At 33.4% G+C, this 24,053-nt stretch overlaps 1 protein-coding gene across 2 annotated transcripts in view; it reads right to left on the bottom strand.

The window, feature by feature from the left end:
• Positions 1-24,053, bottom strand: part of LOC145261130 (cationic amino acid transporter 2-like) — a 135,091-nt gene that overhangs the window by 104,393 nt on the left and 6,645 nt on the right. The window contains exon 1 of one of the 2 annotated variants that reach the window (XM_080119395.1): positions 659-1,269. The exons of the other annotated variant lie outside the window; for it this stretch is intronic. The gene's annotated coding sequence lies outside the window, so the exon portion shown is untranslated. Of the gene's footprint in view, positions 1-658; positions 1,270-24,053 lie in introns of those variants that run through there. 2 annotated transcript variants of the gene reach the window in all.

The following is a 24,053-nucleotide window of genomic DNA, read 5'->3' on the forward strand; positions in this document are numbered from 1 at the left end:
TAGCAGCAGACAAGAAGGCCTCCGATAATGTCGTCGGATTCGATCTGACCACGTCCTCCTTGATAAAGGAGTTATTTAACGCATCTATGAAGAATTTAGCTAAGTGCACTTGCACAGCTGGACCTTCCCTCATCTCTGCGTCCCTATAGGCTAACTTAGCAATTTTATTCATCCTACTTGCTAAATCTGCGAGTGCCTCATCTCGATCTTGCTTTATTCTTATTAAAGCCCGAGCAGCGTCGGCAGCATTTGTAATCTCGCCGTACTGGGCTGCTATTTGATCGAGCAGATCTTTACTGGTACAGTTCGGATGATCATCGAGAAATTCTCCGATCATTTCCGATACGTCCGTCCGTAAAATCATACGCTAGGTTTACTAGCTCTGGGTCTGTAAGCTGGTAGATCCGCTCTTTCTTTTTCAGAGCTGCTAGCCATGGTCCAAAGTCGGATGGTTTTCCAGTAAAGATTGGGATCTTCGATCCACCTGTGAATATTCTGTTAAATGGGGCTTGGTTTGTGTTAGCCATTTTGTCTAAATGTATATTTTTAAATAGCCGACGTTTAAACAAAAAGCTTTATCCACAAAATAATTTTTACAAATTAGTAAAACCAAAAAATTTGCAGAGTAACAAAAAGAGCAGAGAAAATAGTCACCTACTTTAATTTTTCTTAAGAGTTCTGGTGTCTTTTTTTTCTCTGTAGATGCTGGGTTGAAGTGGCTGTTTTGGAGTTGAGTTCTTCGTTGTTGTGTTTCCGTGGACTTTGATTAATCTTGTGTTTCTTTTCTTTAGTTTTTGTGTCCGTGGATTTTTATTTGTCTAGTGGTTGATTTTTTTTCCTTGTGTCCGTGGATTTTCCCATAGGGTCGTGCTTGTTTCTATGCGAGCAACAATCCTGGATTTACGGCAACAATGAAGTAATATCGCTCCCCGGGAGGGTTACTTGGTTGATGAACGTTTTGGGAATGCAACCAGTTCCATGGGGAATGGACGATATCCAACGATATCTAAACGATAGGCAAATGCTGAAAACACAACGGAAACGGGTCGATCCGTTATCGGCTATAACTGTTTGGTACGGGTCGCATTATGTGTGGTCATTGCAGGCATCTTCCCATCGTCGCTTGTTGCGTGTTCATTGCAGCTCTCTGTCGTCGGCATTAATGGTATGCTGAAATCGAACACTTGTATGAAAACAGCGACAAAATACATTTTTATAAAAATATAATTTATTAAACAGTTAACAAGTTAGGAAACATATTTAGTCGACCAATCGCGTACAGCGAGCAAGCCTCAACTATCTTTACAACAATCAAATTATATTTAATTTCTCTCTTTCTTCATTGAAAGAGAGAGAAAGGAAGTCAATGAGAGAAATAGAGAAAGAAAGAGTGAGAGAATGAGAGAGAGAAATATGCTTTTCACACAATGTTTTAGTTTTCAACTTCAGATATCCGCGTTTAAATCTGACCTTTAAAAGTTTCATAACACCTGTCACTCAAACCAACCGACATGATCTAACGTTCCCAAACCCCAAAACACCTGCATGAAACGTTTATAACTGCATCACAAAGTCAGGCACAAGGTTAGAAGCTAGAGATAGTGGTTATTAATATAGCAGCCCCCAGCTCCCTTAAAAGGGGCTACGTCATTGTGCAACAAAATAATGGACGACAATGTAGTAAAAAATGGTCAACAATGTAGTAAATAATGGACAACAATGTAGTAAATAATAGGCAACAATGTAGTAAATAATAGACGACAATGTAGTAAATAATGGACGACAGTGTAGTAAATAATGGACAACAATGTACTAAATAATGGACAACAATGCAGTAAATAATGGAAAACAATGCAGTAAATAATGGATGACAATGTAGTAAATAATGGACGACAATGTAGTAAATAATGGACAACAATGCAGTAAATAATGGAAAACAATGCAGAAAAAAATGGACAACAATGTAGTAAATAATGGACGACAATGTAGTAAATAATGGACGACAATGTAGTAAACATTGGACAACAATGCAGTAAATAATGGACGACAATGTAGTAAATAATGGACGACAATGTAGTAAATAATGGACAACAATGAAGTAAATAATGGAACACAATATAGTAAATAATGGACAACAATGTAGTAAACAATTGACAACAAGGCAGTAACAACAATGTAGTAAATAATGGACAACAATGTAGTAAATAATGGACAACAATGCAGTAAATAATGGACAACAATGTAGTAAATAATGGAAAACAATATAGTAAAAAATGGACAATAATGTAATAAATAATGGACAACAATGTAGTAAATAATGGACAACAATGCAGTAAATAATGGAAAACAATATAGTAAATAATGGACAACAATGTAGTAAATAATGGACAACAATGCAGTAAATAATGGACAACAATGTAGTAAATAATGGACAACAATGCAGTAAATAATGGAAAAAAATGCAGTAAATAATGGACGACAATGTAGTACATAATGGACGACAATGTAGTAAATAATGGACGACAATGTAGTAAAAATATGACAACAATGCAGTAAATAATGGAAAACAATGCAGTAAATAATGGTCAACAATGTAGTAAATAATGGGCAAAAATGTAGTAACTAATGGGTAAAAATGTAGTAAATAATGGTCGACAATGTAGTAAATAATGGACGACAATGTAGTAAATAATGGACGACAATGTAGTAAATAATAGGCAACAATGCAGTAAATAATGGACAACAATGCAGTAAAAAATGGACGACAATGTAGTAAATAATGGACAGCAATGTAGTAAATAATAAACAACAATGCAGTAAATAATGGAAAACAATATAGTAAATAATGGACAACAATGTAGTAAATAATGGACAACAATGTAGTAAATAATGGACGACAATGTAGTAAATAATGGACAGCAATGTAGTAAATAATGGACGGCAATGTAGTAAATAATGAGCAACAATATAGTAAATAATGGACAACAATGTAGTAAATAATGGACGACAATGTAGTAAATAATGGTCGCCAATGTAGTAAATAATGGACAACAATGTAGTAAATAATGGGCAACAGTGTAGTAAATAATGGTCAACAATGTAGTCAACAATGGACGACAATGTAGTAAATAATGGACGACAATGTAGTAAATAATGGACAACAATGTAGTAAATAATGGTCGACAATGTAGTAAACATTGGTCGACAATGTAGTAAATAATGGGCAACAATGTAGTAAATAATGGGCAACAATGTAGTAAATAATGGGCAACAGTGTAGTAAATAATGGACAACAATGTAGTAAATAATGGTCAACAATGCAGTAAATAATGGACGACCATGTAGTAAATAATGGTCGACAATGTAGTAAATAATATACAACAATGTAGTAAATAATGGGCAACAGTGTAGTAAATAATGGACGACAATGTAGTAAATAATGGTCCACAATGTAGTAAATAATGGGCAACAATGTAGTAAATAATGGACAGCAATGTAGTAAATAATGGGCTACAGTGTAGTAAATAATGGACAACAATGTAGTAAATAATGGAGGACAATGTAGTAAATAATGGACAACAATGTAGTAAATAATGGACAGCAATGTAGTAAATATTGGTCAACAATGTAGTAAATAATGGACGACAATGTAGTAAATAATCGACGACAATGTAGTAAATAATGGACAGCAATGTAGTAAATATTGGTCAACAATGTAGTAAATAATGGACAACAATGTAGTAAATAATGGACGACAATGTAGTAAATAATGGACGACAATGTAGTACATAATGGACAACAATGTAGTAAATAATGGACAACAATGTAGTAAATAACGGACAGCAATGCAGTAAATAATAGGGAACAATGTAAATATTAAAGTAAATAATAGATGACAATGCAGTAAACAATGGACGACAATTTTGTAAATAATGGACGACAATGTAGTAAATAATGGACGAAAATGTAGTAAATAATGGACAACAATGTAGTACATAATAGGAAAAAATGTAGTAAATAATGGACAACAATGCAGTAAATAATGGACGACAATGTAGTAAATAATGGACAGCAATGTAGTTAATAATAGACAACAATGTAGTTAATAATGGATAACAATGTAGAAATAATGGACAACAATGTAGTAAATAATGGACGACAATGTAGTAAATATTGGACGACAATGTAGTAAATAATGGATGGCAATTTAGTAAATAATGGACGACAATGTAGTAAATAATGGACGACAATGTAGTAAATAATGGACAACAATGTAGTAAATAATGGACGACCATGTAGTAAATAATGGACGACAATGTAGTAAATACTATACAACAATGTAGTAAATAATGGGCAACAGTGTAGTAAATAATGGACGGCAATGTAGTAAATAATGGTCCACAATGTAGTAAATAATGGGCAACAATGTAGTAAATAATGGACAGCAATGTAGTAAATAATGGGCTACAGTGTAGTAAATAATGGACAACAATGTAGTAAATAATGGACGACAATGTAGTAAATAATGGACAACAATGTAGTAAATAATGGACGACAATGTAGTAAATAATCGACGACAATGTAGTAAATAATGGACAGCAATGTAGTAAATATTGGTCAACAATGTAGTAAATAATAGACAACAATGTAGTAAATAATGGACGACAATGTAGTAAATAATGGACGACAATGTAGTACATAATGGACAACAATGTAGTAAATATTGGTCAACAATGTAGTAAATAATGGACAACAATGTAGTAAATAACGGACAGCAATGCAGTAAATAATAGGGAACAATGTAAATATTAAAGTAAATAATAGATGACAATGCAGTAAACAATGGACGACAATTTTGTAAATAATGGACGACAATGTAGTAAATAATGGACGAGAATGTAGTAAATAATGGACGAAAATGTAGTAAATAATGGACAACAATGTAGTAAATAATAGGCAACAATGTAGTAAATAATGGACAACAATGCAGTAAATAATGGACGACAATGTAGTAAATAATGGACAGCAATGTAGTAAATAATAGACAACAATGTAGTTAATAATGGATAACAATGTAGTAAATAATGGACAACAATGTAGTAAATAATGGACGACAATGTAGTAAATAATGGACGACAATGTAGTAAATAATGGATGGCAATTTAGTAAATAATGGTGGACAATGTAGTAAATAATAGACGACAATGTAGTAAATAATGGACAACAATGTAGTAAATAATGGTCGACAATGTAGTAAATAATGGTCGACAATGTAGTAAATAATGGTCGACAATGTTATAAATAATGGACAACAATGAAGTAAACATTGGGCAAGAGTGTAGTAAATAATGGTCGACAATGTAGTACATAATGGACGACAATGTAGTAAATAATGGACGACAATGTAGTAGATAATGGACGACAATGTAGTAAATAATGGACAACAATGTAGTAAATAATCGACGACAATGTAGTAAATAATGGACGACAATGTAGTAAATAATGGACAACAATGTAGTAAATAATGGACGACAATGTAGTAAATAATGGTCGACAATGTAGTAAATAATATACAACAATGTAGTAAATAATGGACAACAGTGTAGTAAATAATGGACGGCAATGTAGTAAACAATGGTCAACAATGTAGTAAATAATAGGCAACAGTGTAGTAAAAAATGGGCAACAATGTAGTAAATAATGGTCAACAGTGTAGTAAATAATCGTCAACAGTATAGTAAATAATGGTCAACAGTGTAGTAAATAATGGACGACAATGTAGTAAAGAATGGTCAACAGTGTAGTAAATAATCGTCAGCAGTGTAGTAAATAATGGGTAACAGTGTAGTAAATAATAGACAACAGTGTAGTAAATAATGGAGAACAATGTAGTAAATAATGGGCAACAGTGTAGTAAATAATGGTCAACAGTGTAGTAAATAATGGTCAACAGTGTAGTCAATAATAGACAACAGTGTAGTAAATATTGGGAAGCAGTGTAGTAAATAATGGACGACAATGTAGTAAATAATAGCCAACAGTGTAGTAAATAATGGTCAGCAGTGTAGAAAATAATAGTCCGCAGTGTAGTAAATAATGGACGACAATGTAGTAAATAATGTACAACAATGTAGTAAATAATGATCAACAGTGTAGTAAATAATGGTCAGCAGTGTAGTAAATAATGGGCAACAGTGTAGTAAATAATTGTCAGCAGTGTAGTAAATAATGGTCAACAGTGTAGTAAATAATGATCAACAGTGTAGTAAATAATGGTCAGCAGTGTAGTAAATAATGGTCAGCAGTGTAGTAAATAATTGTCAGCAGTGTAGTAAATAATGGTCAACAGTGTAGTAAATAATGGTCAACAGTGTAGTAAATAATGGTCAGCAGTGCAACAAATAATTGTCAGCAGTGTAGTAAATAATGGTCAGCAGTGTAGTAAATAATTGTCAGCAGTGTAGTAAATAATGGTCAACAGTGTAGTAAATAATTGTCAGCAGTGTAGTAAATAATGGTCAACAGTGTAGTAAATAATGGTCAGCAGTGTAGTAAATAATTGTCAGCAGTGTAGTAAATAATGGTCAACATTGTAGTAAATAATGGTCAACAGTGTAGTAAATAATGGTCAGCAGTGTAGTAAATAATGGTCAGCAGTGTAGTAAATAATGGTCAGCAGTATAGTAAATAATGGTCAGCAGTGTAGTAAATAATAGACAACAGTGTAGTAAATAATGGTCAACAGTGTAGTAAATAATGGTCAGCAGTGTAGTAAATAATGGTCAAAAGTGTAGTAAATAATTGTCAGCAGTGTAGTAAATAATGGTCAGCAGTGTAGTAAATAATTGTCAGCAGTGTAGTAAATAATGGTCAACAGTGTAGTAATAATGGTCAACAGTGTAGTAAATAATGGTCAACAGTGTAGTAAATAATTGTCAGCAGTGTAGTAAATAATGGTCAGCAGTGTAGTAAATAATTGTCAGCAGTGTAGTAAATAATGGTCAACAGTGTAGTAAATAATGGTCAGCAGTGTAGTAAATAATAGACAACAGTGTAGTAAATAATGGTCAGCAGTGTTGTAAATAATAGACAACAGTGTTGTAAATAATGGTCAACAATGTAGTAAATAATGGTCAGCAGTGTAGTAAATAATGGTCAACAGTGTAGTAAATAATGGTCAGCAGTGCAACAAATAATTGTCAGCAGTATAGTAAATAATGGTCAGCAGTGTAGTAAATAATTGTCAGCAGTGTAGTAAATAATGGTCAACAGTGTAGTAAATAATTGTCAGCAGTGTAGTAAATAATGGTCAACAGTGTAGTAAATAATGGTCAGCAGTGTAGTAAATAATTGTCAGCAGTGTAGTAAATAATGGTCAGCAGTATAGTAAATACTGGTCAGCAGTGTAGTAAATAATAGACAACAGTGTAGTAAATAATGGTCAACAGTGTAGTAAATAATGGTCAACAGTGTAGTAAATAATGGTTAACAGTGTAGTAAATAATTGTCAGCAGTGTAGTAAATAATGGTCAACAGTGTAGTAAATAATGGTCAACAGTGTAGTAAATAATGGTTAACAGTGTAGTAAATAATGGTCAACATTGTAGTAAATAATGGTCAATAGTGTAGTAAATAATGGTCAGCAGTGTAGTAAATAATGGTCAGCAGTGTAGTAAATAATGGTCAGCAGTGTAGTAAACATTGGTCAGCAGTGTTGTAAATAATAATCAACAGTGTAGTAAATAATGGTCAGCAGTGTAGTAAATAATAGACAAAAGTGTAGTAAATAATGGTCAGCAGTATAGTAAATAATGGTCAGCAGTGTAGTAAATAATAGACAACAGTGTAGTAAATAATGGTCAACAGTGTAGTAAATAATGGTCAACAGTGTAGTAAATAATGGTCAGCAGTGTAGTAAGTAATTGTCAGCAGTGTAGTAAATAATGGTCAGCAGTGTAGTAAATAATGGTCAACAGTGTAGTAAATAATTGTCAGCAGTGTAGTAAATAATGGTCAGCAGTGTAGTAAATAATGGTCAGCAGTGTAGTAAATAATGGTCAACAGTGTAGTAAATAATAGACAACAGTGTAGTAAATAATGGTCAACAGTGTAGTAAATAATTGTCAACAGTGTAGTAAATAATGGTCAGCAGTGTAGTAAATAATTGTCAGCAGTGTAGTAAATAATGGTTAGCAGTGTAGTAAATAATGGTCAACAGTGTAGTAAATAATGGTCAACAGTGTAGTAAATAATAGACAACAGTGTAGTAAATAATGGTCAACAGTGTAGTAAATAATGGTCAGCAGTGTAGTAAATAATGGTCAACAGTGTAGTAAATAATTGTCAGCAGTGTAGTAAATAATGGTCAGCAGTGTAGTAAATAATTGTCAGCAGTGTAGTAAATAATGGTCAACAGTGTAGTAAATAATGGTCAACAGTGTAGTAAATAATGGTCAACAGTGTAGTAAATAATTGTCAGCAGTGTAGTAAATAATGGTCAGCAGTGTAGTAAATAATTGTCAGCAGTGTAGTAAATAATGGTCAACAGTGTAGTAAATAATGGTCAGCAGTGTAGTAAATAATAGACAACAGTGTAGTAAATAATGGTCAGCAGTGTAGTAAATAATAGACAACAGTGTTGTAAATAATGGTCAACAGTGTAGTAAATAATGGTCAACAGTGTAGTAAATAATTGTCAGCAGTGTAGTAAATAATGGTCAGCAGTGTAGTAAATAATTGTCAGCAGTGTAGTAAATAATGGTCAACAGTGTAGTAAATAATGGTCAGCAGTGTAGTAAATAATAGACAACAGTGTAGTAAATAATGGTCAGCAGTGTTGTAAATAATAGACAACAGTGTTGTAAATAATGGTCAACAATGTAGTAAATAATGGTCAGCAGTGTAGTAAATAATGGTCAACAGTGTAGTAAATAATGGTCAGCAGTGCAACAAATAATTGTCAGCAGTGTAGTAAATAATGGTCAGCAGTGTAGTAAATAATTGTCAGCAGTGTAGTAAATAATGGTCAACAGTGTAGTAAATAATTGTCAGCAGTGTAGTAAATAATGGTCAACAGTGTAGTAAATAATGGTCAGCAGTGTAGTAAATAATTGTCAGCAGTGTAGTAAATAATGGTCAGCAGTATAGTAAATAATGGTCAGCAGTGTAGTAAATAATAGACAACAGTGTAGTAAATAATGGTCAACAGTGTAGTAAATAATGGTTAACAGTGTAGTAAATAATTGTCAGCAGTGTAGTAAATAATGGTCAACAGTGTAGTAAATAATGGTCAACAGTGTAGTAAATAATGGTTAACAGTGTAGTAAATAATGGTCAACATTGTAGTAAATATCGGTCAACAGTGTAGTAAATAATGGTCAGCAGTGTAGTAAATAATGGTCAGCAGTGTAGTAAATAATGGTCAGCAGTATAGTAAATAATGGTCAGCAGTGTAGTAAATAATAGACAACAGTGTAGTAAATAATGGTCAACAGTGTAGTAAATAATGGTCAGCAGTGTAGTAAATAATGGTCAACAGTGTAGTAAATAATTGTCAGCAGTGTAGTAAATAATGGTCAGACGTGTAGTAAATAATAGACAACAGTGTAGTAAATAATTTTCAGCAGTGTAGTAAATAATGGTCAACAGTGTAGTAAATAATGGTCAACAGTGTAGTAAATAATGGTCAACAGTGTAGTAAATAATAGACAACAGTGTAGTAAATAATGGTCAACAGTGTAGTAAATAATGGTCAGCAGTGTAGTAAATAATGGTCAACAGTGTAGTAAATAATTGTCAGCAGTGTAGTAAATAATGGTCAGCAGTGTAGTAAATAATAGACAACAGTGTAGTAAATAATTGTAAGCAGTGTAGTAAATAATGGTCAACAGTGTAGTAAATAATGGTCAACAGTGTAGTAAATAATGGTCAACAGTGTAGTAAATAATTGTCAGCAGTGTAGTAAATAATGGTCAGCAGTGTAGTAAATAATGGTCAGCAGTGTAGTAAGTAATGGTCAACAGTGTAGTAACTAATGGTAAACAGTGTAGTAAATAATGGTCAGCAGTGTAGTAAATAATGGTCAGCAGTGTAGTAAATAATGGTCAACAGTGTAGTAAATAATGGTCAACAGTGTAGTAAATAATGGTCAACAGTTTAGTAAATAATAGACAACAGTGTAGTAAATAATAGTCAACAGTGTAGTAAATAATGGTCAGCAGTGTTGTAAATAATGGTAAGCAGTGTAGTAAATAAAGGTCAACAGTGTAGTAAATAATGGTCAACAGTGTAGTAAATAATGGGCAGCAGTGTAGTAAATAATGGTCAACAGTGTAGTAAATAATAGACAACAGTGTAGTAAATAATAGTCAACAGTGTAGTAAATAATGGTCAGCAGTGTAGTAAATAATGGTAAGCAGTGTAGTAAATAATGGTAAACAGTGTAGTAAATAATGGTCAACAGTGTAGTAAATAATGGTCAGCAGTGTAGTAAATAATGGTCAACAGTGTAGTAAATAATGGTCAGCGGTGTAGTAAATAAGTGTCAGCAGTGTAGTAAATAATGGTCAGCAGTGTAGTAAATAATGGTCAGCAGTGTAGTAAATAATGGTCAACAGTGTAGTAAATAATGGTTAGCAGTGTAGTAAATAATAGACAACAGTATAGTAAATAATGGTCACCAGTGAAGTTAATAATGGTCAACAGTGTAGTAAATAATGGTCAGCAGTGTAGTAAATAATGGTCAATAGTGTAGTAAATAATGGTCAACAGTGTTGTAAATAATAGACAACAGTGTAGTAAATAATGGTCAACAGTGTAGTAAATAATAGACAACAGTGTAGTAAATAATGGTCAGCAGTGTAGTAAATAATGGTCAGCAGTGTAGTAAATGATGGTCAGCAGTGTAGTAAATAATGGTCAGCAGTGTAGTAAATAATGGAGAACAATGTAGTAAATAATGGGCAACAGTGTAGTAATTAATGGTCAGCAGTGTAGAAAATAATAGTCAGCAGTGTAGTAAATAATAGACAACAGTGTAGTAAATAATTGTCTACAGTGTAGTAAATAATGGTCAACAGTGTAGTAAATAATGGTCAACAGTGTAGTAAATAATGGTCAACAGTGTAGTAATAATGGTCAACAGTGTAGTAAATAATAGTCAACAGTGTAGTAAATAATGGTCAACAGTGTAGTAAATAATGGGCAGCAGTGTAGTAAATAATGGTCAACAGTGTAGTAAATAATAGACAACAGTGTAGTAAATAATGGTCAGCAGTGTAGTAAATAATAGACAACAGTGTAGTAAATAATGGTCAACAGTGTAGTAAATAATGGTCAGCAGTGTAGTAAATAATGGTCAGCAGTGTAGTAAATAATGGTCAACAGTGTAGTAAATAATGGGCAACATTGTAGTAAATAATGGTCAGCAGTGTAGTAAATAATGGTCAACAGTGTAGTAAATAATTGTCAACAGTGTAGTAAATAATGGTTAGCAGTGTAGTAAATAATGGTCAACAGTGTAGTAAATAATGGTCAGCAGTGTAGTAAATAATGGTCAGCAGTGTAGTAAATAATGGTAAGCAGTGTAGTAAATAATGGTCAACAGTGTAGTAAATAATAGACAACAGTGTAGTAAATAATGGTCAGCAGTGTAGTAAATAATAGACAACAGTGTAGTAAATAATGGTCAACAGTGTAGTAAATAATGGTCAACAGTGTAGTAAATAATGGTCAGCAGTGTAGTAAATAATGGTCAACAGTGTAGTAAATAATGGTCAGCAGTGTAGTAAATAATGGTCAGCAGTGTAGTAAATAATGGTCAGCAGTGTAGTAAATAATGGTCAACAGAGTCGTAAATAATGGTCAACAGTGTAGTAAATAATGGTCAACAGTGTAGTAAATAATGGTCAGCAGTGTAGTAAATAATAGACAACAGTGTAGTAAATAATGGGCAACAGTGTAGTAAATAATGGTCAGCAGTGTAGTAAATAATGGTCAGCAGTGTAGTAATAATGGTCAACAGTGTAGTAAATAATAGTCAACAGTGTAGTAAATAATGGTCAACAGTGTAGTAAATAATGGGCAGCAGTGTAGTAAATAATGGTCAACAATGTAGTCAATAATGGTAAGCAATGTAGTAAATTATGGTCAACAGTGTAGTAAATAATAGACAACAGTGTAGTAAATAATGGTCAACAGTGTAGTGAATAATGATCAGCAGTGTAGTAAATAATGGTCAACAGTGTAGTAAATAATAGACAACAGTGTAGTAAATAATGGTCAACAGTGTAGTAAATAATGATCAACAGTGTAGTAAATAATTATCAGCAGTGTAGTAAATAATGGTCAGCAGTGTAGTAAATAATGGTCACCAGTGTAGTAAATAATGGTCAGCAGTGTAGTAAATAATGGTAAGCATTGTAGTAAATAATGGTCAGCAGTGTAGTAAATAATGGGCAACAGTGTAGTAAATAATGGTCAGCAGTGTAGTAAATAATGGTCAGCAGTGTAGTAAAAAATGGTCAGCAGTGTAGTAAATAATGGTCAACAGTGTAGTAAATAATGGTCAGCAGTGTAGTAAATAATGGTCAGCAGTGTAGTAAATAATGGTCAACAGTGTAGTAAATAATAGACAACAGTGTAGTAAATAATGGTCAGCAGTGTAGTAAATAATGGTCAGCAGTGTAGTAAATAATGGTCAGCAGTGTAGTAAATAATGGTCAACAGTGTAGTACATAATGGTCAGCAGTGTAGTAAATTATGGTCAGCAGTGTAGTAAATAATGGTCAGCAGTGTAGTAAATAATGGGCAACAGTGTAGTAAATAATGGTCAGCAGTGTAGTAAATAATGGTCAGCAGTGTAGTAAATAATGGTCAACAGTGTACTAAATAATGGTCAGCAGTGTAGTAAATAATGGGCAACAGTGTAGTAAATAATGGTCAACAGTGTAGTAAATAATGATCAGCAGTGTAGTAAATAATGGTCAGCAGTGTAGTAAATAATGGTCAGCAGTGTAGTAAATAATGGTCAGCAGTGTAGTAAATAATGGGCAACAGTGTAGTAAATAATGGTCAAAAGTGTAGTAAATAATGGTCAGCAGTGTAGTAAATAATGGTCAGCAGTGTAGTAAATTATGGTCAGCAGTGTAGTAAATAATGGTCAGCAGTGTAGTAAATAATGGTCAACAGTGTAGTAAATAATGGGCAACAGTGTAGTAAATAATGGTCAGCAGTGTAGTAAATAATGGGCAGCAGTGTAGTAAATAATGGTCAGCAGTGTAGTAAATAATGGGCAGCAGTGTAGTAAATAATGGAGAACAATGTAGTAAATAATGGTCAACAATGTAGTAAATAATGGTCAGCAGTGTAGTAAATAATGGTCAGCAGTGTAGTAAATAATGGTCAGCAGTGTAGTAAATAATGGTCAGCAGTGTAGTAAATAATGGTTAACAGTGTAGTAAATAATGGTCAGCAGTGTAGTAAATAATGGTTAACAGTGTAGTAAATAATGGTCAGCAGTGTAGTAAATAATGGTTAACAGTGTAGTAAATAATGGTCAACAGTGTAGTAAATAATGGTCAGCAGTGTAGTAAATAATAGACAACAGTGTAGTAAATAATGGTCAACAGTGTAGTAAATAATGGTCAGCAGTGTAGTAAATAATGGTTAACAGTGTAGTAAATAATAGACAACAGTGTAGTAAATAATGGTCAGCAGTGTAGTAAATAATAGACAACAGTGTAGTAAATAATGGGCAACAGTGTAGTAAATAATGGTCAACAGTGTAGTAAATAATGGTCAACAGCGTAGTAAATAATGGTCAACAGTGTAGTAAATAATGGTCAACAGCGTAGTAAATAATGGTCAACAGTGTAGTAAATAATGGGCAACAGTGTAGTAAATAATGGGCAACAGTGTAGTAAATAATGGTCAACAGTGTAGTAAATAATGGGCAACAGTGTAGTAAATAATGGTCAACAGTGTAGTAAATAATGGTCAACAGCGTAGTAAATAATAGACAACAGTGTAGTAAATAATGGGCAACAGTGTAGTAAATAATGGTCAGCAGTGTAGTAAATAATGGTCAGCAGTGTAGTAAATAATGGTCAACAGTGTAGTAAATAATGGTCAACAGTGTAGTAAATAATGGTCAACAGTGTAGTAAATAATGGTCAGCAGTGTAGTAAATAATGGTCAACAGTGTAGTAAATAATGGTCAACAGTGTAGTAAATAATGGTCAGCAGTGTAGTAAATAATGGTCAGCAGTGTAGTAAATAATGGGAAACAGTGTAGTAAATAATAGACAACAATGTAGTAAATAATGGTCAGCAGTGTAGTAAATAATGGGAACCAGTGTAGTAAATAACAGACAACAATGTAGTAAATAATGGTCAGCAGTGTAGTAAATAATGGTCAACAGTGTAGTAAATAATGGTCAACAGTGTAGTAAATAATGGTCAGAAGTATAGTAAATAATTGTCAGCAGTGTAGTAAATAATAGACAACAGTGTAGTAAATAATGGTCAACAGTGTAGTAAATAATGGTCAACAGTGTAGTAAATAATGGTCAGAAGTATAGTAAATAATGGTCAGCAGTGTAGTAAATAATGGTACAACAGTGTAGTAAATAATGGTCAACAGTGTAGTAAATAATGGTCAACAGTGTAGTAAATAATGGAAAACAGTGTAGTAAATAATATTCAACAGTGTAGTAAATAATGGTCAACAGTGTAGTAAATAATGGTCAACAGTGTAGTAAATAATGGTCAGCAGTGTAGTAAATAATGGTCAGCAGTATAGTAAATAATGGTCAGCAGTGTAAAAATTAATTATCATCAGTGTAGTAAATAATAGACAACAGTGTTGTAACTAATGGTCAACAGTGTAGTAAATAATTGTCAACAGTGTAGTAAATAATAGACAACAGTGTAGTAAATAATGGTCAGCAGTGTAGTAAATAATGGTCAGCAGTGTAGTAAATAATGGGCAACAGTGTAGTAAATAATAGACAACAGTGTAGTAAATAATGGGCAACAGTGTAGTAAATAATGGTCAACGGTGTAGTAAATAATAGACAACAGTGTAGTAAATAATGGTCAACAGTGTAGTAAATAATGGTCAGCAGTGTAGTAAATAATGGTCAGCAGTGTAGTAAATAATAGACAACAGTGTAGTAAATAATGGTCAACAATGTAGTAAATAATGGGCAACAGTGTAGTAAATAATAGACAACAGTGTAGTAAATAATGGTCAGCAGTGTAGTAAATAATAGACAACAGTGTAGTAAATAATGGTCAACAGTGTAGTAAATAGTGGTCAACAGTGTAGTAAATAATGGGCAACAGTGTAGTAAATAATAGACAACAGTGTAGTAAATAATGGAGAACAATGTAGTAAATAATGGTCAGCAGTGTAGTAAATAATAGACAACAATGTAGTAAATAATGGTCACCAGTGTAGTCAATAACAGACAACAGTGTAGTAAATAATGGTCAGCAGTGTAGTAAATAATAGACAACAGTGTAGTAAATAATGGGCAACAGTGTAGTAATTAATAGACAACAGTGTAGTAAATAATGGTCAGCAGTGTAGTAAATAATAGACAACAGTGTAGTAAATAATGGTCAACAGTGTAGTAAATAATGGTCAGCAGTGTAGTAAATAATGGTCAGCAGTGTAGTAAATAATGGGAAACAGTGTAGTAAATAATAGTCAACAGTGTAGTAAATAATGGTCAGCAGTGTAGTAAATAATAGACAACAGTGTAGTAAATAATGGTCAACAATGTAGTAAATAATGGGCAACAGTGTAGTAAATAATAGACAACAGTGTAGTAAATAATGTTCAACAGTGTAGTAAATAATAGACAACAGTGTAGTAAATAATGGTCAACAGTGTAGTAAATAGTGGTCAGCAGTGTAGTAAATAATGGTCAGCAGTGTAGTACATAATGGTCAGCAGTGTAGTAAATAATGGTCAGCAGTGTAGTAAATAATGGTTAACAGTGTAGTAAATAATAGACAACAGTGTAGTAAATAATGGTCAGCAGTGTAGTAAATAATGGTCAACAGTGTAGTAAATAATAGACAACAGTGTAGTAAATAATGGTCAGCAGTGTAGTAAATAATGGTCAGCAGTGTAGTAAATAATGGTCAACAGTGTAGTAAATAATGGTCAGCAGTGTAGTAAATAATGGTCACCAGTGTAGTAAATAATGGGAAACAGTGTAGTAAATAATAGACAACAATGTAGTAAATAAAGCTCAGCAGTTTCATAAATAATGGTCAACAGTGTAATAAATAATGGTCAACAGTGTAGTAAATAATGGTCAACAGTGTAGTAAATAATGGTAAACAGTGTAGTAAATAATATTCAACAGTGTAGTAAATAATGGTCAACAGTGTAGTAAATAATGGTCAGCAGTGTAGTAAATAATGGTCAACAGTGTAGTAAATAATGGTCAACAGTGTAGTAAATAATGGTCAGCAGTGTAGTAAATAATGGTCAGCAGTGTAGTAAATAATGGTCAGCAGTGTAGAAATTAATTATCATCAGTATAGTAAATAATAGACAACAGTGTTGTAACTAATGGTCAACAGTGTAGTAAATAATGGTCAACAGTGTAGTAAATAATAGACAACAGTGTAGTAAATAATGGTCAGCAGTGTAGTAAATAATGGTCAGCAGTGTAGTAAATAATGGGCAACAGTGTAGTCAATAACAGACAACAGTGTAGTAAATAATGGTCAGCAGTGTAGTAAATAATAGACAACAGTGTAGTTAATAATGGGCAACAGTGTAGTAATTAATAGACAACAGTGTAGTAAATAATGGTCAGCAGTGTAGTAAATAATGGTCAGCAGTGTAGTAAATAATAGACAACAGTGTAGTAAATAATGGTCAACAATGTAGTAAATAATGGGCAACAGTGTAGTAAATAATAGACAACAGTGTAGTAAATAATGGTCAGCAGTGTAGTAAATAATAGACAACAGTGTAGTAAATAATGGTCAACAGTGTAGTAAATAGTGGTCAGCAGTGTAGTAAATAATGGTCAGCAGTGTAGTAAATAATGGTCAGCAGTGTAGTAAATAATGGTCAGCAGTGTAGTAAATAATAGACAACAGTGTTGTAAATAATGGTCAGCAGTGTAGTAAATAATGGTCAGCAGTGTAATAAATAATGGTCAGCAGTGTAGTAAATAATGGTCAGCAGTGTAGTAAATAGTGGTCAGCAGTGTAGTAAATAATGGTCACCAGTGTAGTAAATAATGGTCAGCAGTGTAGTAAATAATGGTCAGCAGTGTAGTAAATAATGGTCAGCAGTGTAGTAAATAATAGACAACAGTGTAGTAAATAATGGTCAGCAGTGTAGTAAATAATAGACAACAGTGTAGTAAATAATGGTCAACAATGTAGTAAATAATGGGCAACAGCGTAGTAAATAATAGACAACAGTGTAGTAAATAATGGTCAGCAGTGTAGTAAATAATAGACAACAGTGTAGTAAATAATGGTCAGCAGTGTAGTAAATAATAGACAACAGTGTAGTAAATAATGGTCAACAATGTAGTAAATAATGAGCAACAGTGTAGTAAATAATAGACAACAATGTAGTAAATAATGGTCAGCAGTGTAGTAAATAATAGACAACAGTGTAGTAAATAATGGTCAGCAGTGTAGTAAATAATAGACAACAGCGTAGTAAATAATGGTCAACAGCGTAGTAAATAATGGTCAACAGTGTTGTAAATAATGGTCAGCAGTGTAGTAAATAATGGTCAGCAGTGTAGTAAATAATTGTCAGCAGTGTAGTAAATAATGGTCAACAGCGTAGTAAATAATGGTCAACAGTGTTGTAAATAATGGTCAACAGCGTAGTAAATAATGGTCAACAGCGTAGTAAATAATGGTCAACAGTGTTGTAAATAATGGTCAGCAGTGTAGTAAATAATGGGCAACAGTGTAGTAAATAATAGTCAACAGTGTAGTAAATAATGGTCAGCAGTGTAGTAAATAATAGACAACAGTGTAGTAAATAATGGTCAGCAGTGTAGTAAATAATGGTCAACAGTGTAGTAAGTAGTGGTCAGCAGTGTAGTAAATAATGGCCAGCAGTGTAGTAAATAATGGTCAGCAGTGTAGTAAATAATGGTCAACAGTGTAGTAAATAATGGTCAACAGTGTAGTAAATAATGGTCAGCAGTGTAGTAAATAATGGTCAACAGTGTAGTAAATAATGGTCAGCAGTGTAGTAAATAATGGTCAACAGTGTAGTAAATAATAGGCAACAGTGTAGTAAATAATGGTCAACAGTGTAGTAAATAATGGTCAACAGTGTAGTAAATAATGGTCAACAGTGTAGTAAATAATGGTCAGCAGTGTAGTAAATAATGGTCAACAGTGTAGTAAATAATAGACAACAGTGTAGTAAATAATGGTGAGCAGTGTAGTAAATAATGGTCAACAGTGTAGTAAATTATGGTCAACAGTGTAGTAAATAATGGTCAACAGTGTAGTAAATAATAGGCAACAGTGTAGTAAATAATGGTTAGCAGTGTAGAAAATAATAGACAACAGTGTAGTAAATAATGGTCAGCAGTGTAGTAAATAATGGTCAACAGTGTAGTAAATAATGGTCAGCAGTGTAGTAAATAATGGGCAACAGTGTAGTAAATAATGGTCAGCAGTGTAGTAAATAATGGTCAACAGTGTAGTAAATAATAGACAACAGTGTAGTAAATAATGGGCAACAGTGTAGTAAATAATTGTCAACGGTGTAGTAAATAATGGGCAACAGTGTAGTAAATAATAGACAACAGTGTAGTAAATAATGGTCAACAGTGTAGTAAATAATGGGCAACAGTGTAGTAAATAATGGTCAGCAGTGTAGTAAATAATGGGCAACAGTGTAGTAAATAATAGACAACAGTGTAGTAAATAATGGTCAACAGTGTAGTAAATAATGGTCAGCAGTGTAGTAAATAATAGACAACAGTGTAGTAAATAATGGTCAACAGTGTAGTAAATAATGGTCAGCAGTGTAGTAAATAATGGTCAGCAGTGTAGTAAATAATGGTCAGCAGTGTAGTAAATAATAGACAACAGTGTTGTAAATAATGGTCAACAGTGTAGTAAATAATAGGCAACAGTGTAGTAAATAATGGTGAGCAGTGTAGAAAATAATAGACAACAGTGTAGTAAATAATGGGCAACAGTGTAGTAAATAATGGGCAACAGTGTAGTAAATAATGGAAACAGTGTAGTAAATAATAGACAACAGTGTAGTAAATAATGGGCAACAGTGTAGTAAATAATGGTCAGCAGTGTAGTAAATAATGGTCAACAGTGTAGTAAATAATAGACAACAGTGTAGTAAATAATGGGCAACAGTGTAGTAAATAATGGTCAGCAGTGTAGTAAATAATGGGCAACAGTGTAGTAAATAATGGAAACAGTGTAGTAAATAATAGACAACAGTGTAGTAAATAATGGTCAACAGTGTAGTAAATAATAGACAACAGTGTAGTAAATAATGGGTAACAGTGTAGTAAATAATGGTCAACGGTGTAGTAAATAATGGGCAACAGTGTAGTAAATAATGGTCAGCAGTGTAGTAAATAATGGGCAGCAGTGTAGTAAATAATGGTCAGCAGTGTAGTAAATAATGGGCAGCAGTGTAGTAAATAATGGGCAACTGTGTAGTAAATAATGGAGAACAATGTAGTAAATAATGGAGAACAATGTAGTAAATAATGGTCAACAGTGTAGTAAATAATGGGCAACAGTGTAGTAAATAATGGAGAACAATGTAGTAAATAATGGGCAACTGTGTAGTAAATAATGGTCAACAGTGTAGTAAATAATGGTCAACAGTGTAGTAAATAATGGAGAACAATGTAGTAAATAATGGTCAGCAGTGTAGTAAATAATGGTCAGCAGTGTAGTAAATAATGGTCAGCAGTGTAGTAAATAATGGTCAGCAGTGTAGTAAATAATGGAGAACAATGTAGTAAATAATGGTCAACAGTGTAGTAAATAATGGTCAGCAGTGTAGTAAATAATGGTCAGCAGTGTAGTAAATAATGGTCAGCAGTGTAGTAAATAATGGGCCACAGTGTAGTAAATAATGGAGAACAATTTAGTAAATAATGGGCAACTGTGTAGTAAATAATGGTCAACAGTGTAGTAAATAATGGAGAACAATGTAGTAAATAATTTACAACAGTGTGCTAAATAAATGGCAACAGTAGTAAATAATGGTCAACAGTGTAGTAAATAATAGACACCGATGTAGTAAATAATAGTCAACAGTGTAGTAAATAATAGACAACAGGGTATTAAATAATGGACAACAGTGTAGTAAATAATGGGCAACAGTGTAGTAAATAATGGACAACCGTGTAGTAAATAATAGACAACAGTGTAGTAAATAATGGGCAATCAACAAATCTCCCACTGTCCAAGTTTGCACGAAAACCAGGGAAGCTAATATATTTGCCAGTCCATTTGTCTCAATCTCAACATTCAACCCAGCAAACCACTTCCTCCCTGACTTTCCTTTGCAGAAGGACACTACACTACGTTAGCTGTAAATCACCTCTTCTCAAGTGCATGATATCATAAAACACCTGGACTCCTCAAATCATATGGACCCTATCTCATCCCGGCTGTGCTATTAAAAAATGGTCTGTTGAGGTTGCTCCAGTCCTCTCCACACTATACAACAAACACCTTAATGTATCTTGCTTTCCTGGCTGCTGAGAAACTGCTTCTGTGTAACTAGTTTACAAGAATTCTGGTGAAAGAAATGACCCATTAAATTATCACACCAAAATATCTGACTGACCAACAATATAGATTTAGGCAAGCCCGTTCTACAGCGGATATTCTACTGTAACTGTAATCACTGGACGTATATACCATACACTGTATAAAACAAGTGATGGTAGAGCAGTAGCCCTAGATATATCTAAGGCTTATGACATGATGGTCTTCTCAGGAAAATTAGATCTTACGGTATTACTGGACGAATGCTTAACATAATTAAATCTTTTTTAAACGAGAGAAGAATCCAGGTTGTCCTCAACGGTTGTACATCTAAGCAATATAATATAAATGCGGATGTACCTCAGGGATCTATCCATGGGCGTTTATTATTCCTAATATTCATAAATGATCTCCCTGATAAAATTGTTTCTGCGATGTGTATATTCGCTCATGACACCATGCACTATAATAGTCATGAGGAGAAAACAGATGAACACATATCTAAGGAAATGGCAGAAACAGTCCAATTTTAGTGGAATGGGGTCAAAAATGGATGGTCACATTCAATGCTGCCAATACTAAACTTGTTTTCTTCAATAATTACAAGAAACCTCCCCTACCACTAATAGCTATGACTAAAGATACATTACCTGAAAAACTCCTCGGCTTAATGTTCATAGGGAACATGAGCTAGATTTTGGCTGGTGCATCTGCTACTGTCTCTCGCTCCTGGACAGGGTTCAAAAGAGAGTCGGCAACCTGATAGGTCCTGAACTGTCATCTAAGCTTCAGCCTTTATCCCATCGACGAAATGTTGCATCCTTCTACCTGTTCTAAAAGTACTTTAATGGTGAATGCTCCAATGAACTGCAAGCCCTTGTTCCCCTTCGACATAAATACCCTCGACAAACTCGACAAGCAGCAAAATCCCACCCCTACACAGTAGGAATCCCTAGGTGTAAGAAAGCTTTCTACTCTAATAGTTTCTTCCCCAAAACTGCTAGATTTTGGAACATCCTTCCAGGATTCTGCTTTCCCAACTTTACTGACATGCAGAAGTTCAAACGTAATATGAACGAACATCTTGCTGCTCAACTCCCTTCATAGTATCCCTGCAACTTATGTCCCCGATCGTAGCCCCCTACATCAAAGTGCCTTGTTTGGGGTGAAAATTGGAATAAAAAAATTTTAAAAAGACACAAGTATTTCATTCTTTCGGGAACCATCAGTGCAAGGTGCGATTGCTGCTAAAAGTACCCGTCATTGACTGGGTTCAAAAACAGCCTACAGAAAATTGACTCTGATATATGAAAGTATGATAGGTTATAAAAAGGAAGGATTGTAAAGAGATAGCTTCGAATTTGGCGGTATCAAAACCAAAGCAAAATATGATGAAAGTAAAAATAAAATAGATAGACCCCATAATTTATTATACCATACCTGTTCACACTGAAACACTTATCACAATATTCTGTGGATCTATATTAAAAAACCTTGTTAAACTTTGTGACATATTTCCATTCTATGGAGGGCAGACGCGAACGAACACCCCATAATTTTATTATACCACATTTCTTCAACCTGAAACATAATTATCAAAGTATACTTACGCAGATAGATATGAAAAGTCTTTATTAAAGTTTGTGCCTATTTCCATTCTATGGAGGCCAGTGCGAATGCAGACCCCACAATTTTATTGTTTTATCTGCTTAGCTACACATGTTTCGATTATGGAACAATCTGATAATTTCATCAGACAGAAATAATATTATTATATAAAAAAAATATAAAAAATATTTTTTAAAAAAAGATATTAGAAAAAGCACAAAAAAAAAAGAACTTCAATCAGACTACATCAGCAGCAGACAAGTTTCAAAAACATTGGAACATGATAAGGGGCAAGAGGGAGTTTAAAATATTAAATCCAGACACGGATAAGAAGAGAGGGAAGGAGGAGAGGGAAAGGGTGAAAATTATTGTATGTCAAAGCTGATAAGACACAAAACTTTTACAAGATCCATATACAAATGTACCTAAAACTATTTAAAGAAAACAGCATCACTAACTATAATAAATCAGATGTAGACCTAGTTAAGGACATTAATTTAAACAGCAAAAATATTACTGGTACAATTAACAGTGGCAACAGAGTCGGAAAACTCAAAAATAAAAAAAAAGAGGCCTACATTCTTCTTAAGAACCATAAACCCAATTTTGAAACAAGGCTTCAAACTAGACTTATAAAACCCATTAAGCCTTAAATGGGAAGAATAAGTAAAAAAAATGCTAGAAAGAATCAATTTACAAATTCAAACCAAATATGAATTAAACCAGAGGATTAACACCAATGACACCATTAAATGGTTCAATAATAAAAAGTTATTATTGCTTTTATCCAGTTAGATATGAAAAGTTACTTCCATGTCAAAAGATGATGAAGTCTTAGATTTCGCCTTTCTCCTTTCTGACCTACGCCCATGCGAAATAAACATTTTGGAAAATCTACAACAGTGTAGTAAATAATGGGCAGTCAACGATTCCCCCACTATCAAACAATCATGAGGTTCTTTGCACAGCAACCGAGAAGGCTTACTTGCTCGCCAGTCAGTTTGCCTCAAACTCAACATTGAACCCGGCATACCACTCCCTCCCTGACTTTCCTTTGCAAACAGATGCCACACTAGATGATTTGAAAATCACCCATTTTCAGGTACATGGTATCATAAAAAACCTAGACAACTCAAAAACATGTGGACCCGATCTCATCCTGGCTGTGCTATTAAAAAAAATGCTCCGCTGAGGTTGCTTCATTTCCCTCCAAACTTTACAATAAATGCCTTAACAAATCTTCCTTTCCTGACTGCTGGAAAACCGCTTCTGTGGTACCAGTTTTCCAGAATTCTGGCGAAAGAATTGACCCATTAAATTATTGTGCCATTGGCCTTCTCCTGCTTTTCGCCAAAATATTTGAGTCCTTAATTAATCAAGCTCTTGTCCATCACCTTACAGCTGCTAAACTCCTGAACGACAATCAATATGGATTTAGGCAAGCCCGTTTCACAGCAGATATCCTAATTGTAATCTCTGAACGCATATACCGTTCACTGGACAAAACAGGGGAGGGTGGAGCAGTAGCCCTTGATATATCTAAGGCTTTTGACAGGGTATGGCATGATGGTCTTCTAAAGAAAATTAGATCATATGGTATCACTGGAAGAATACATAATGTAACTAAATCCTTCTTAAGTAAGAGAAAAATACAGGTTGTCCTTAACGGTCGTACA

The sequence above is a fragment of the Euprymna scolopes genome, chromosome 37 (genome assembly GCF_053919585.1).
Source record: "Euprymna scolopes isolate OS-2025 chromosome 37, ASM5391958v1, whole genome shotgun sequence".
NCBI classification, from domain to species: Eukaryota; Metazoa; Mollusca; class Cephalopoda; order Sepiida; family Sepiolidae; genus Euprymna; species Euprymna scolopes.